The sequence below is a fragment of the Triturus cristatus genome, chromosome 8, assembly GCF_964204655.1.
Source record: "Triturus cristatus chromosome 8, aTriCri1.1, whole genome shotgun sequence".
NCBI classification, from domain to species: Eukaryota; Metazoa; Chordata; class Amphibia; order Caudata; family Salamandridae; genus Triturus; species Triturus cristatus.
This window is the reverse complement of record NC_140591.1, coordinates 706,841,487-706,858,216: the sequence shown is the minus strand read 5'-3', so window position 1 is coordinate 706,858,216 and position 16,730 is coordinate 706,841,487.

Sequence of the window (16,730 nt, the reverse complement as noted above, 5' to 3'; positions counted from 1 at the left end):
ACTGGCAAGAGAGGCTGTGGCAATATAATAGACCATTGTGGGCAGAAGGAAGAGGCAGTGGTAGTACAACCATACATGCCAGCAGACCCGTTTCAGCCAGGAAACGTCCAATGTTTTTAAGCTCAGATGGGCTTTATTTGATCTGTCTCCTGTCTACAATCTCCTCTTTTTCAAGGTAACTCAAAGGGGAAAATCAATACCCCAGTTTTTTTTTCAAAATCTCCCTCTTACCAAGTTCAAAATGTTCGCAAGTATGGTACATTGGATCATGGTAGGCAGGAGGAGTTGGGGAAGGGACATGGACTCGGATAACAAAGGACAGGAGGGACGTGGAGAGGTGCACCAAACTGACCCTACAGGGCAGGCATCAGGGTTTGCAGCAGCACAATACACCACACAGCGCATGCGGGACGGGAGTGAAGCACAACAACCCATCGAAAGCAATAGGGAGGGGACAGGACCATGCACATGGACAACAGAGAATAGAGAGGAAAGAGGCAATGGTAGCTAGCTGACCATAATGGACAGACAGGAGAGAAAGCTGCAGCATAACAGGGCAGGAGGGACGGATCAGGGGCATTACAATGGAACAGACAAGCCAGGAGGGAGGGAACAGGGGTTTGCACATGGAAACAGAGGGCTGGGGGCAAGGGGGCAGGGCAGGAGCAGCAAGATGACCATGGAGGTCAGGCAGGATGGGCACTAGAAACAAGACACACCATGGAGAGCAACAATGAGACTATGATGGCATACACACAGACCATGGAGGGAAGGTGGGAGGGGGTCAGGGGCAGATAGCTGACCACACTGGGAAGGTGGGAGGGGCCATGGCAGCACAAAAGACTATGCATGGCAAGCAGGAGGGTTAGTGGCAGCACAATGGCTATGATGGGCAAGAAGGAGGGTGCAGGGGCATGCACAAAGGACCATGGAGGATAGAAGGGAGGGTCAGGACCTGGGCACAGACAAGAGAGTTCAGGGGAAGGGGACTCACAACAGACCGCGTGGGGCAGGCAGGAGGAGCAGTTGCAGCACAACAGACCAGGGAGGGCAGAAGGGTGTGGCAGTAAAATGGACCATGGAGGACAGGAGGAAGGGGATAGGGGCATGGCATATGGACAGGCAGGGTGGAGGTGGCAGGGACAGGTTACAGTCATCTGACAATGCTAGGCAGGTGGGAGGGGAGTGGCAGCTCAACAGAACACTCAGAGTAGATAGGAGTGGCAGGTCCATGAAACATAGTGGGCAAAAAGGATGGAGCAAGGGCATGCACAAAGACATCGAAGGGCAGGGGGAAGGAGAATAGGGGCAGCAAGCTAAGCACAGAGGCTAAGCAGGAGGTCAATGATGGGCCATAGAATTGGGCAATGGAGGGCAGGAGGAGTGGACTGGTACATCATGTTAAATGGAGGGCAGTGGCAGCACATCAGACCATGCGTGGCAGGAGGAAGGAGGCTAGTCCATGGATTCAGACAATAGAGGATAAGGAGGAGGTGGATGGGGCAGAATGCTAACTGTTCAGAGAAGGTGGGTATTAGGAACTTTATTGTTTTCAAAATGTGTGTCTGTGCGAACTACTTAAAATATGAACAAGTATGCAGCATAATCTCACTTTTATTCAGGAAGAAGAGGACGTTTGTGACTGTGACTCCGGGCTCACTTGGCAGAAACACACCCTGACCCTCCACCCCCATCGCAAAATGTAATGCCCGTGAAAAGGGTAGGTGGACGCAGTGTTATATAGAACATAGTCCTGAGAGCACGATTGAAAATAAAAACTAGATATAGTATATGGTATAAACTATGCACCAAAAAGTGTGATATAAGATGAACCGGGGCGTGAAATATAATACGCAATACATTGTGCACAATGACAGCTTCATTGGAGAGCGCAAGATAGCACAGGCACTAGCGCATGCTATGCGATATGCACCTTGGAGTGTAATATGCACAGGGCAGTGTTGTGTAACCTAACTAGTCTTCAAAGTTGTAATATAAAATATGTGCTGGGGAGTGTAACATTGCATATGCACTGTGACATATATGGATCCCGGATTGTAATATGTATGGCATAGCGCTGTGCGTTATAACATAGGCATCGAGGAAGGCACGTTAGATGGTGCAGTATAACCCATGCAAAGGCAAGTGTGGCATGACATATTCACAGGGTGGTGTTACAGTGCACATGGGCTAGAGAGTGTCATAGCATACGCACTAGCTGGTGGAATACAACACAGAGGTGTGAAGCACTCGGCGGGCGCTGGTGGGTGTAACACAGCATTGGGCTCAGCCAAGAGCACGCCGTGACTCTCAAGTGAGGTGCGTCTCCTTTCCATAGAGTACAATAAAAAGTATAACACATCCGTCGGTGGATGTGTGTTTTATTAACCGTGAGGGGGGTTTCTTGCATAGTTTGGTCGAATTTTTGTCGAATCCCCTTCAAATGGCTTGGTGTGCGTGTATATTTAATGTGCCTGTCAATAGCTACCCATGTTTGTATAAATAAACGACAAGGGTGTCTACTCGGAGAGTACCCACCGGCGGGGGCGCCGGGATTAGGCACAGTAGGGCATCAGACACGTCAGAGCTTCACTAGCGGTGTAAATACATTCCATGTGGATTCATTCTATGCATAGTCGCCTTTTAATGAATATCACGCAAATCGTCATGGTGATAGGTACATACGGTTTGTCCAGCATGTCCTAGGTGTTTCTATAAATATATATATTTTTTTAAATAATAAAAAACAAAGGCCGGCCCCGGGGGATGGGGTCCCCGGGGCCATAAGTGGCCTGAGGAGGGGGGCAACACAGCCCCCTCCAAAAGAATAAAAAAAAAAAAAGGCCATGACCCGGGGGTTGGGGTACCCGGGGCTGATTAAGTCCTTGGGAGGGCCAAATTAATTTTTTTCAACAAAAAAAATTAGGGTGCAGGCCCTGGGGGATGGGGTCCCCAGGGCCAGTAAATTAGAAAAAGAAGGGGGGCCACACAGCCCTCCTTCTTAAAAAAATAAAATAAATAAAAGACCGGCATCGTGCGGAGGCCACGCCCCCTCCTTGCAGCACTCTGCAAACGCGCCCCCTGGACAGTTGTAAGTTGGGGAATTAAGTCCCCTTAAATAATGAGGGTCCCTGAGGACCAAATAGCCCCAACAGGTATCTCCAGTATGCGCCAGGGAGCTGTGTTGCAGACAGGTGTTCTGAGGCCAAGCCCCTTTTTACACCTCTATGCAACGCAGCTCTGTGGCACTCACTGGAGGTACCTAGTGGGCTCGTTTGACCCTTGGGACCCTTAGGATTCAAGGGGACTTAATCTCTCAACTTAGAACGGCCACAGGGCGCGTTTACACAGTGGTGAAGGGAGGGGACGGGGCCTGAGGTGACATGTGCAAACACGCCCTGTGGCGCGTTTTAAGTTGGGGAAATAATTCCCTTTCAATCCTGAGGGACCCTGGGGGCCAACTAGCACACCAGGTGCTTCCAGTAAGCACCACTGCTCTGCGTTGCGGAGAGGTTGTGCAGGCCGTGCCCCCTTTTACACCTCTCTGCAATGCAGCTCTGTGGCGCTTACTGAAGGTATCTAGTGGGCTAGTTGGACCCTAGGGACCCTCAGGATTCAAATGAACTTAATCTCCCAACTAAAAACGGCCACAGGGCGTGTTTACACAGTGGTGAAGGGAGGGGACGGGGCCTGAGTTAACGTGTGCAAACAAGCCCTGTGGCGCGTTTTAAGTTGGGGAAATAATTCCCCTTCAATCCTGAGGGACCCTGGGGGCCAACTAGCCCACCAGGTTCTTCCAGTAAGCACCACTACGCTGCGTTGCAGAGGGGTGTTCTAGGCCATGCCCCTTTTTACATCTCTCTGCAACGCAGCTCTGTGGCACTTACTGGAGGTACCTAGTGGTCTAGTTGGACCCTAGGGACCCTCAGGATTCAAGGTGACTTAATCTCCCAACTTAAAACGGCCACAGGGCGGGTTTACACAGTGGGGAAGTGAGGGGACGGGGCCTGAGGTGACGTGTGCAAACACGCCCTGTGGCACGTTTTAAGAGGTAGTTTTAATCCACTGCCTTATTATATACTAGGGGCTTACAAAGGAGGTCATGCTGATCACAGGGGGACCCCAACGCATAGTGTTCCCTAGTGTATGAAGGTGTTTTCACTGTATTCTGAGTGTCTTTTGACATAGCACTGGCTCAAGGACTGGTTAGTCGGACTCAGTTACCACCAGTATCCGTCTGAAAAAGTTGAGGGTACAGGATGATGGTGCAACAAGGCTTCTTTCTGCTCTTCTGTTTGTTCTTTCTGCACGTTATCCTTCTTCCTGCACTTTTCTTCGTCTTTGAGGACTTCTGGTGCTTCTTTCTGCATTTCTTTTTTGTCTTTCTGTGCGTTTTTTCTTCTTTCTTCACATGTCCTATCTCTTTAGGCATAGTTAGAAATTAGCATTTAAAAAACCTTTGAAATTCACTGAAAAAACCATAGGTTTCAGGCACGTTATAGTTAGGAATTAGCATTTAAAAAACCTTAGAAATTCACTGAAAAAACCATAGGTTTCAGGGGCGTTATAGTTAGCTGGACTTTTCACTCGTAGAAAACCATTGAAATTCCCCCGTTATAGTTAGTTCAGCTAACTATAACTCGCGCGCCCGCAATGCACTGCTGATGACGTCACATATTACATCACTCATGACATGGTCAGTGACATCACACATGACATCACTGATGACATCTCAAATGACATCACTGATGACATCATCCTTGTGATAGAGTGGCAGACCTCCTCTCCCCCTAATATAACCTTTGATACAACATTAAAAAATAGAAACTAAAATTTTCAAAACAATGGACATACCAATGTCAGTTACAACAACCTATTCAGTAATTCTAAGATACACATCCACTCATTCACCAACAGTCCTATACAGTCACTCATACATGTACTCACTCATCATATGTACTCATACACCTATACATCCTGTTACACAACGCCACTCATCCATAGAGTTACTCACACACATAGTCACTCATGCTAATAAAGAATCAAACATCCATTTACTTGCATATACAGTTATACACACACCACCACACTTACTTCTACAGAAACTTACACATACTTAGTCTTTTAAACAATCACTTATAGAAACACATACTTATTCATACAGGAACTCTTTCAATCTCTCACTCTCACACATACTCACTTATATACACCAATAGTCACATATACTAGTTTAAAACATATGTAGTTACTCATAAAGACACTATTGACACAGTCATTCACTCACTAACACACCCATGCACACACTAATCCACCCATACAGTCCTGCACACATGCTGTCTTCAACACATACAAACAGTGAGTCACTCATTCATGCACCTATGCACTACGTAATACCCCCCACCGAACCATACAGACACTCAGACACTCATACTGATACTCAAAAAAACAACTAATAACCTATATAGACACTCATGTAGATACTCACCAACCAATGCAGCCACTTATACACAAAGTGAGAGACTGATACAGATATTTACATATTTAAACATTACTCACCAAGCCATGTATTCACTAAGATACACTTAATCAGTCAGTTATACAATCAATTTTTCAAAAACAAATCATCCATTTAGACACTTATATACCCATTTATTCTTCCATCGACCTTGAGATATACATATATAAAACATGTGATTTTCAGTGAAACACACATTCACTGGATGATGTCATCAGTGATCCTGAACCCCAAAAATACACCAAAACCTTAAACGCACCCTTAACCCTAAAATTTCCCCACCACCCCAAAACCCTAACCCACCCTGACCCCTAAAATTACCCCTGCACCCCAAAACCAAAACGCACTCTAAACCCAAAAATACCCCAAAACCCAAAACCTTAATCGCACCCTGAACCCTAAATATTCCCCCTACACCCTAACCCACCCTGACCCCTAAAATTACCCCAGCACCCCTTAAACCTAAATGCACCCTGAACCCCAAAAATACCCCAGCATCCCAAAACCTTAAACGCACCCTTAACCCCAAAAATACCCCTGCACCCCAAAACCTAAATGCACCCTGAACCCCCAAAAATACCCCTGCACCCCAAAACCTTAAACGCACCCTGAACCCTAAAAATTCCCCTACACCCCAAAACCCTAACCCACCCTGACCCCTAAAATTAACCCAGCACCCCAAAACCTAAACACACCCTGAACCCCAAAAATACCCCTGCACCCCAAAACCTTAAACGCACCCTTAACCCCAAAAATACCCCTGCACCCCAATAGCTTAAACGCACCCTTAACCCCAAAAATACCCCTTCACCTCAAAACCTTAAATGCACCCTAAAAATTCCCCTACACCCCAAAACCCCAACCCACCCTGACCCCTAAAGTTCCCCCTGCATCCCAAAACCTAAATGCACCCTGAACCCCAAAAATACCCCTGCACCCCAAAACCTTAAACACACCCTGAACCCTAAAAATACCCCCTACACCCTAATACCCTAACCCTCCCTGATCCCTAAAATCACCCCAGCACCCCAAAACCTAAACGGTCCCTGAAACCCAAAAATACCCCCTAAACCCCAAAACCCTAACCCAGCCAGACCCCTAAAATTAGCCCAAAACCTAAACGCACCCTGAACCCTAAAATCGCCCCTACACCCCAAAACCCTAACCCACCCTGACCCCAAAAATACCCCAGCACCCCAAAACCTTAAACACACCTTAAACCCTAAAAATACCCCTACACCCCAAAACACTAACCCACCCTTACCCCTGAAAATACCCCAGTACCCCAAAACCTAGACACACCCTGAACCCTAAAATTACCCCTACACCCCAAAACCCTAACCCACCCTGACCCCTAAAATTACCCCGGCACCCCAAAACCTAAACCCACCCTAAACCGTAAAAATACCCCAGCACTCCAAAACCCAAACATACACATAACCCTAAAATTACCCCTGAACTCCATAACATATACCCCTACACCCCAACCCCAAACGCTATACTTACCTGTTACTTGCATTTAAAAAACATGCTTTTACCATTCATGCATTTAAAAAGCATGAGTGGTAAAAGCATGTAAAATGTAATGTCATGTGTTGTAATGGCATAGCGGAGTAATGGTATTTGCGTTTTCATGTTATGCGAGGTGATGTATGCGGGATTAAAGATTTGTGATAATGGTCGTTTACTGCTCGGTTATGTGAGGGCACTGCCACTGTCAATGTACGAGAGGAGAGACCTCGGAGGGCAATAGCTGCTTGCATGGATGAGGGAATCCATTTTGAGGAATTTCAATCAATTGCTTGGCTAGGGCTCTGCTGGAGGGGATTAGTGTTCTATTTGGTCGAACTGTAAGGATGAATGTACAGATCTGTAGGTAGCTGTCTCCCCTGCATTGTTTCACAAACCAGTCAAAACATCCATGCCAAACACTCACGCTGACTAGTTTCCAAGTGATCAGACCTCATTAGCATGGATTGTACAGGTTCCCGGATTGCACAGTGCGGCCATCTCTCCCACCAGGCGCGCAACATCCATTTGGCTCAAAGGGCTCCAACCCCCTCCCTCTCGTGTGTGTCAACCCGGGCTGAGACAGCGTCCCGGGCTGGCGTCCGTCTTCTTGCAGTGGCAGCCTAGTACTTCACAGGTCTTTAAAAAGACCATTCACTTGTTAACGAGGCTTTGTTGTTTTTTTCACCCCTTCTTAGTGCTCCTGCATCTTCACTACCCTCAAACTTTCCTTCACAGCCCCTTGGCCACAGCACGCTCCGGGATGATTCTGCTGACTACTACTCACTTAGGGGCATATCAACAAGGGTTTTATCTCTGCTTTTTTGGCTTTAAAAGCCAAAAAAGCAGAGATAAAACTAGCACCCTATCAACAACAGGGTGCTAACACGCAAATTTGCATGTTAGCACCCTTTTACTCTACGCTTCCCCTTGCATCTCTAATGAGATGCAAAGGGGGCGTTCCAGAGTAAAATAATAGGAGAAATGTCGCTAAGCGACATTTCTCCTATTATCAAGAATGTCGCTAACCCTGTTAGAGACAAAAAAAGCAGCGCTAACCGCGGTTAACGCTGCTTTTTTACGTCTGCTAATTTTCAGACTTAGCCATGATATCCTATGGAAGGAGGATATCATGGCTAAGTTTGCCTGTCCCTATCAACAAGGTAACGTGTGATTATCGCTGGGTTTCCAGCGATAATCTCACGTTAGCCTGTTAGCGTGTAGATTTTTATCGCTATTGAGATAAGCGTTGCTAATAGCACGCTATCTCAGTGATAAAAATTCACGCTAGCCGGCGATAATTATCCTCACGCTAAGAGCGCTGAGCGATAATTATCGCCGGTTGTTGTTGACATGCCCCTTAATGGTAGCTATTTTCTTAAAAATAGCCCTGAAAGTATTCAAAAGCTGTGAGACGCTGAAAGTAATAATATGCAACTGAAGTCAGAGATAATTGATATGCTTCAAAATCTGGAATCTGTTCTGAGGGGGTAATAAAGTTGCACTGCCTAGTTAAATCACAATGAAAGCAAGGACATGACTATTAGACAATTGGCGCAAGATCACACATCCAGTGGTATAGCAGCAGTACCTTGGGCCCTAATGCAGGTTAAAAAAATACTCCCTCATCCACGTCGGAACTTAAGGTGACAAGACAGCCATTACGGGCGTGTACTAGATAACTCATAGGCCTCCTCCCCCCCGCCTCCCCCTTGTTGTGTGTCAGCCCAAGCTGAGACAGCTTCCCGGGCACACACACACAGTGTTTGAGCTGCCAGCCACACCCGAGTACTTCACAGGTTCCCGGATTGCACAGTGCGGCCATCTCTCCCACCAGGCGCGCAACATCCATTTGGCTCAAAGGGCTCCAACCCCCTCCCTCTCGTGTGTGTCAACCCGGGCTGAGACAGCGTCCCGGGCTGGCGTCCGTCTTCTTGCAGTCGCAGCCTAGTACTTCACAGGTCTTTAAAAAGACCATTCACTTGTTAACGAGGCTTCGTTGTTTTTTTCACCCCTTCTTATTGCTCCTGCATCTTCACTGCCCTCAAACTTTCCTTCACAGCCCCTTGGCCACAGCACGCTCCGGGATGATTCTGCTGACTACTACTCACTTAATGGTAGCTATTTTCTTAAAAATAGCCCTGAAAGTATTCAAAAGCTGTGAGACGCTGAAAGTAATAATATGCAACTGAAGTCAGAGATAATTGATATGCTTCAAAATCTGGAATCTGTTCTGAGGGGGTAATAAAGTTGCACTGCCTAGTTAAATCACAATGAAAGCAAGGACATGACTATTAAACAATTGGCGCAAGATCACACATCCAGTGGTATAGCAGCGGTACCTTGGGCCCTAATGCAGGTTAAAAAAATACTCCCTCATCCACGTCGGAACTTAAGGTGACAAGACAGCCATTACGGGCGTGTACTAGATAACTCATGGGCCTCCTCCCCCCCGCCTCCCCCTTGTTGTGTGTCAGCCCAAGCTGAGAGAGCTTCCCGGGCACACACACACAGTGTTTGAGCTGCCAGCCACACCCGAGTACTTCACAGGTCTTTAAAAAGACCATTCACTTGTTAACGAGGCTTTGTTGTGTTTTTCACCCCTTCTTAGAGCCCCTGCATCTCCACTGCCCTCAAACTTTCCTTCACAGCATGCTCCGGGATGGTTCTGTTAAAGACCGGCATCGCAGCATTGCACGCCTTCCCTGTGTCTGACATCACACATGATGTACATCTTGTGCACTGAAGCCCGGCAAAATTTGCTAGTATTTTGCCGTTTCTAAATATAAATACAGACAAAGGAAATATAGTTTTCCGTCTGTATTTATATGTATAAATCCGTAAAAACGGAAAACCGGGAGCCCTAATTATAATTAATTGATTATAAATATTTAATTAGTGATATTTAGTTTGTTGATATATATTTATATCAATAGTGTAAATATTTTGCTTTTCAAAGTTACGTTTTAGGTGCAGGTTGTGAGTGTTGTGGAGTTATAGGATGGGAAGTAACAACATTAAATATATATATTACATATTATTTTGTTAATAATTAATTTCTAAATAAAACAATTTATTTGTATGAACATTATTTTTGTATTTTCTTTATAATAATATTGTAGTTATCTGTGATATGAATTTAATATTGTAATATGTTTTACTATTTGTATTTTTAATATTAAAAATATTTGCAGTTTTTTGTACATATCTACATTTTCTTTATTTACTTTGTTTTTTAAATAATGTAATTTTGTTCAAGATATATATATTTTTTAATGTTGCACTGACTGGAGTGGGAATAGTACATTTTACCTCTCTGCAATCCAACACTTTCCCTACTGTTGTACTGACAGGAGTGGGAACAGTAAATGTTACCCCTCCACTATCCAACACTTCCCCTACTGTTGTACTGACTGGAGTGGAAATAGTACATTTTACCCCTTCACAAACCAATACTTTCTTTACTGTCATAATGACTGGAGTGGGAATAGTAAATTTTACACTCCACAATCCAACACTTTCCCTACAGTTGCATTGACTGGAGTGGGAATAGTAAATGTTACCCCTCGCTATCCAACACTTCACCTACTGTAGTACTGACTGTGTTAGAATGAAAATGTTTTCGCTGTGTTGATTATGTATTGTCCTATGTAGGTTAGCATTTGTGGCACCATTTTATGTTTGGCTGTCATTTTGAACCATGATCAAAACTAATATTTCCCTTCCCGAGAAAACAGCTTTTGGTAAGCCTTGTTTTTCCAAGGTTGGGCCTTTCTGTATCCTAATGAATACACTGTTCTTATTAGCGCATACCTTCCCCACTAGACAGAGGCCGTCTCCCACTAGTCTAGCGGTGGGCAGGGATGGAACAACCTTGTGTAGTAGATAGTGTGTGCCCGGCCTCAGGATCGAAACGTATCATTCTGTATTTCTTTGTGTAGCTGCATCTGCCTGGAAAATTCCATTGAGGGCATTCCTTCATTGGTTATGAATCATACATAATGTACCACCATGTTTCCTGATGTCAGTCCCTCTGCAGCAATCTCAAGAGACTGGGCCGACTTGGCTCCGCTTAAGTGTATCTGAATAAATATATTGGTTTGGATTCTCTACTGTCTGACACTTCAGTTGTATGGAAGGCTGAGAGGTGGTGGTGAGTGACCTGGGTGACCCTAATCGGCTCATTTCCTTCAGTTGGCACCCGAACAGGGACTCCACGGGTGAGTGACTCATCTCCTCCTGAGGACGGGTGGGGAGATCGAGGCCATAATCGGGTCGGACGGATGGATCAGGGATCCCTGCAAAAGAGAGTTCCTGTACTCGCAGCGGCCCCTACTGTCACGCCGGACGGTGCCTCACTCAGCGGTCAACCCGACTGGGCTCCTGAATGATGAAACCCTCGGATCTGACCATTTGGTCTGAAGAGTCGGCAGTGGAAAATACATTTGTTTTACCTGCATACATTAGGTGAGTTTGCTTTGGTTCTTTGTGGATATGGTACCATTTTAGTTTTGATTTGGTACGGTCTGAGGACCGTTTTTGGGTGAAAGGTGTTTGCAAATACTTTGCCAGGCATAAGTAGTGAAATTGTTTTCTTTTGAGAATGCCTGTAAACTGTTTTCTTTGTACTGTCACTGTTGTTCTGCTGATGCTTGACAAGAGGAAAGTCAGCCAGCACCTCCAGAAGGCGAATATTGATATGTATGTAAAGCATGGTCTTGGCCCTATTATGTTTAATAGGCTATGGCACAAATATACGAGGGACAATGCTAAGTTGCAGTGGCCTTTGACGGGCACTTTTGAAGAGCTAAAAATTGAGGGGCAGATTTACAAGCCCCTCGCAACTCTTTTACGCCGCCGTTGCGTCACTATTGTGACACAGCGGCGGCGCAAAACCAGCGCCATGCTGTGGGGTATTTACAACGTGACGCATCTGGGAGATGCGTCACGTTGTAAAGCCCTGTGCCAGAAGTAGGCGTTCCTGTCCAGTTATCATAAATCTGCCCCTGAGTATTTACAATAACAGTTGTTTAAGAAAAGATGTAAACAGTCTATGTTTCCTTTCCTTAGAATGTGGCAAAAAGCAGCTAAACAGAGGTGAATGAAAGCAGAGAAAGAGGACGGGAAAAGGAGAATGCAGACTTTGACTCAGAGGGCCGTAGCATATGACAGGGAAAAGCAGGAGAAGGGTATTGAATGTGAAAATAGAAGGTTTAGATTACAGATTAATAAATCTTATGATGCCCAAGAAGAAAATTATACTTTTGTGGAAGAATTGTTAAATACTCGACCCCCACCTCCAATGCCCCACAGAGGTTATATCTCGCTATTCCCTCACAGTTCCTTCTGTCTATGCTGTTTCTGCTCCTGCTACTGTTTATCATACTGCTTTGGCCACAGCACCTCCTGTCCTTTCTTTGTCCTGACTGTCTGTGGCAACTATTAGTGTTAGTACTTCTGCCACACCTATTGTTTCAGCGTCCCTTTCGCCAGCTCTTACACCTGCGACGCAGCTAGCAGTGACGTTAGTGCCTGTTACTTCCGTAGCTACCCCCACTCTGTTTTTTCATACCCCGACATTACTGAGTAGTGGGACACCAGTGCGTAGATTTTAAGATAGAGACTGGACGAAATTTAAGGAATGTATGGGGCCGTTAGTACGATCTGATGAAGGAGATGAAGAGAAAAGGGTAATAGTTAATCAGGCTGCCCAGTGGGCTCATACATTTGAATGGTATGTCCCTTCTAGTAATTTTTGCTCCTCCTCAGCTAAACTGGTGAGAGTACCCAGATTCAGGAAAGTAAGATCTGGGAGAATGTCTTTTAGTGTCGCAGCGGCACAGCTCTGGAATCATCAAAAAGCGTTTGAGAAGCGAAACATGAAAGACTGGATGAATGTTAGTGGTACTGGGTAGTGATAATCAATAAGTTACTGAACTAATGACCTTTTCAATAGGATAAGGACCCATGAAGCGAGGTTAGAATTTGCGAGGACCCTTAAGTTTGAGATTTTTAGTACATAACAAAACCAAATCCCCTACATGGAGATCAGGTTCCTTTTTACGTTTACGATCAGCAAACCGCTTATAACGATCTTTAGCAATGGACAAGTTCTGAGTTACAGATTGATGAATCTTAGTTATATGTCTGGCAATGTCTTGGATTGCAGGGACTCCTACATCATTAAAAAATACATGTGAATTAGGATTCTTTCCAAACTTGATAAAGAAAGGGGAGTGTCCAGTTGACACATTAAGAGCATTATTATGGGCAAACTCTGCGGTCCATAGATGGTCTGGCCAATCCCCCTCATCATTCAATAAATAGAGGCGCAGATACTGTTCTAGCTCTTGATTTGTGCGCTCTGTTTGACCATCAGTTTCCAGATGGAAACTGGTGGAGTAGTGATGATCGACATTTAAACCCTTGATATACTCCTTCCAAAACCGGGATAAAAACTGAGACCCCCTGTCAGATATCAGAACCTTTGGGATGCCATGCAAACAAATTATGTGCTGGTTAAAGAGTTGGGATATTTGTTTAGCAGTTGGGGTGCCTTTGTAGGGTACAAAATGTGCCATCTTACTAAATGCATCTACACATACTAGGATAGTATTGTAACCATGTGATGAGGGTAAATCTACAATTAGATCCAAAGAGACTGTGTGCCAGGGATATGGTGGAGTAGGCATCGGTTGAAGGAGACCTTTAGGAGCCTGTCTGTCAGATTTTCCCCTAGCACAGGTTTCACATCCCAGGACATATTGACGAGAATCTTTACACATATGTGGCCACCAAAAAAGACGCTTGAGTAAATCTTCTGTTTTCAATACGCCCTTGTGCCTGGCCAAAGGCTTGTCATGACATTCTTGCATAGCCTTCATTTGGAGCTCTTTAGTAGGTAAATACAAGGTGGTTCCGTGATAGGGAAGACCGTGTCGAATGAGGCGTTGTGGATCTTCTGAGACCCAATTTTTTACGTCGAGGGTAGTCATAGCTTCACGAACGTGTTTCTCAAAAGGTTCAAGACAGATTGTTCCGATAAACTTGTCTTCGGGAATGATTTATTGATTCTCAATAATTGAGGTTTGATTTTCTGTATCAAGTCTTGAAAGAACATCCGCTTTGCCGTTCTTAGAACCTGGCCGAAAGGTGATTACAAAATCGAAGTCTGCGAAGTAAAGGGACCAACGCAGTTGGCGGGGTGTGAGAGTACGAGCAGATCATAGAAACTTTAGGTTACGGTGATTTGTAAACACTTTTACTGTGTGTTTCGCCCCCATCAAATAATGCCTCCAATCTTTGAAGGCATCTTTAATGGCTAGGAGTTCCTTCTCAGTGATAGTGTAATTACACTCCGCAGGATTGAGCTTACGGGAGCGGTAAGCCACCGGATGTAGTTGCCCAGTGTCCTTATGCCTTTGAGAGAGTATTCCTCCTATGGCCAGGTCTGAAGCATCTGTTTCCAAATAAAAAGGTTCGGATGGGTCTGCATGGAGTAGAACCGGCGCCGTGATAAAACTTTCCTTCATTAATTTAAATGCTTCTTCTGCGTCTTCCGACCACTCAAATGGCACCCCCTTCTTCAGTAAGCGTGTTAACGGAAGGATCTTTTGGGAGAAACCGTGAATAAATTGTCTGTAGAAGTTTGAAAATCCAATAAAGCTTTGCACTTCTTTAACAGTGGTCGGAGATTTCCAATGCGTTATGGCCTTCACCTTTTGTTCATCCATCTTTACTCCTTCAGGTGATAACACGAATCCTAAAAATTCCACTGTATCAGTGTTGAATAAACACTTCTCCAAATTGACAAATAGGGAATTCCCACGTAAACGCTGCAGCATGGCTCGAACTTGACCTAGATGTTCTTCCTTCGTGTTTGAGTAGATCAAAATGTCATCTATGTACACGATAGCACATTGATCTATGAATTCGCTCAGTACATCATTGATGAAATACTGGAAGGCCGCCGGCGCATTGCAAAGTCTGTATGGCATTACCAGATACTCATACAGGCCGTATTTTGTCCTAAACGCTGTCTTCCACTCGTCCCCTTCTCGAAGTCTAATCAGATGGTAAACTCCTCGTAGATCTAAACGAGTGTAAATTTTGGCTTCCTTTCCTTCTCCTCTTTAGTTAACGGACCTTTGATTACGCCAATCTGCATCGCTTCTGCCCCTATAGAACCTTCTGTCGTCCGCGTGTTTTCGGATCTAGCACGATCAAAACGGGGCACACTGGACCTGAACTCTTTCCTTCGTTCTCCTTTTCGCTCATGTTGTCGGTAATCTATTTCCAAAACCAAATCCACCAAAGCTGAAATTTCCGTGGGACGGTTAGGAATTTGGGACAAGGCGTCCTTTAACTCTTCACGTAACCATCGATAGAAAACTGCTGCTCTTTTGTTTTTGGGCCAATTCGTCTCCACCACCAGTTTATTGAATTGGGCTTTATACGCCACTAATTCTCTGTTGCCTTGTTTTAATTCTAACAGTTCATTGTCTGAGGCTTGGGAAGCTGTTCTCCTATCGAAGATTCAAAGGAATTCTTTATTGAAGTCTTTGAGATTGTATAGGACTGGATCATCTTGAGTTACAAGTGGCATTGACCACGAAGCGGCATCCCCACTGAGGTAGGATAAGATGAAGGCTACACGGGATTGTGCATCGGGGAAAATCGTTGGACAGCACATAAAATGCAGAGAGCATTGCATTAGAAAAATTTGAGCCTTCTGCGGGTCTCCATTGAATCTCTCTGGAGGAGCAAGAGGAATTACAGGGGATAGGGAATGAATGACTTGTGTGGGGTTTAATGGCAAAGTGCTGGTGTTAGTTCTCTGATTGTCAAAATAAGAAGTTCCTTGGCTAATTCCTGGGGCTGCCCTTTCTGTTTTAAAACTCACTATCTCCTGTCTCAAAATTTTGTTCTCCTCCCGAACTGCCTCAAGGTCTCTTTGTATATTTCCTAGGATATCCCCTAAACTCTTTAAATCTAAACCCTCCGTCATTCTGCTCAGGTGCTTACACCAACGTGGGCACTTCACTCTGTCAGGTCCATTCACACGGGAGCAGAACAACGCTAATTTCCGATGCCCCCAATTGAAACGTTCCAGCAAGGCTTGAGTAATCCTTCACAGGTAAGTTCCAATGGGGGAAGGGGAATTGGACAGAGAAGAGAAATCTCCAAGCCCGCTGTCAGCTTCGTTTCTTCTTCTTCTTCTTCTTTCTGAACTTCTGACAGCGCTGAAAACATTTACATTAATGACCGTTAGAAGTGTAACTAAATCTTTAATTTTAACTTACTCTCTCTATATGACCTGGCTCGCTCGCCTTACAAGTTTCTGCTTGTGAGATGCTTCTCTTCTTACTTCTCAATGAGTATTTAGGGAATTGAGAAGGTTCCACTTAGTTCTCTTTCTCTCTTGATTCTTTCTTCAGGTACCACAGGTGCGGCTCCTGTCTTCAGCTAAACAGAGGAACACTGGTAAGTATTTATTCACTAGTGAACACTATTGTATTATCTCCATTGACTCTTGTACTCACAATTTTTGAACTATAGTGGAATTGCCTTTCATTAGTAGTTTAACTTTTTTTCTTGATATCGTGATTGTATAAATCTTTTAGAACCTCTTTAATAGTATTCAATCCCAAAACCGGGAATTGGGTTTAAGAGACACTGCTTCCTCAGCTCGAGGCCTATTAATGTT